We start from the raw sequence: 477 nt of genomic DNA, 5'->3' as shown, positions 1-477 counted from the left end.
GCATTTACCGATGAATGGAAGATACTTTCAGATCCAGACGGAATTTCAGCCACTGTCGGAACTTGTATAGTATCTGCACTTATATCTATCACAATATTTTTGAATTTCTTTTCTTTTGTATTAGACGATGAAAACTGTTTGGGTGTGAAACCTTCAGAATTGATTTCGTCTAACACACCTTCTTTGAAACGTGGTTCAATAGGAAAATCATCTGTAGACAAGCAGTTTCATGGAAATTTAATGACTAAATTTTTAGCCAAGATATTATATGATAATAGGTATACCTTTAATTAGAATATTTTTGGACTTTTCGAATATGGTAGCTTTAACATTAGATTGTGAACTGCTCGAACGACTCCCAGACTTTTCTCTTGAAATGGATCTGGTTTTTCTTTTTGAACGATCCGAAGACCTTGATCTAGAACGATACCTATATCTTTCTCCTCCTTTAGAACTACTGTTTCTAGATCTTTTGTA

The 477-nt window shown here is 33.8% G+C and overlaps 1 long non-coding RNA gene across 1 annotated transcript; it reads right to left on the bottom strand.

The window, feature by feature from the left end:
* Positions 1-8: 8 nt before the first annotated feature.
* On the bottom strand, positions 9-471 carry LOC113464215 (uncharacterized). Its single transcript, XR_003389060.1, has 2 exons — positions 285-471; positions 9-211 (listed from the first exon to the last, which is right to left on the bottom strand). It is a non-coding gene; the product is annotated as an uncharacterized LOC113464215 (long non-coding RNA).
* Positions 472-477: the final 6 nt, after the last annotated feature.

This window comes from Ceratina calcarata, unplaced genomic scaffold (genome assembly GCF_001652005.2).
Source record: "Ceratina calcarata isolate Rehan_Ccalc_2016 unplaced genomic scaffold, ASM165200v1 scaffold11595, whole genome shotgun sequence".
Classification (NCBI taxonomy): Eukaryota; Metazoa; Arthropoda; class Insecta; order Hymenoptera; family Apidae; genus Ceratina; species Ceratina calcarata.
Note: the sequence above shows the minus strand (reverse complement) of the source record. Positions and strands in the feature narration are given on the sequence as shown.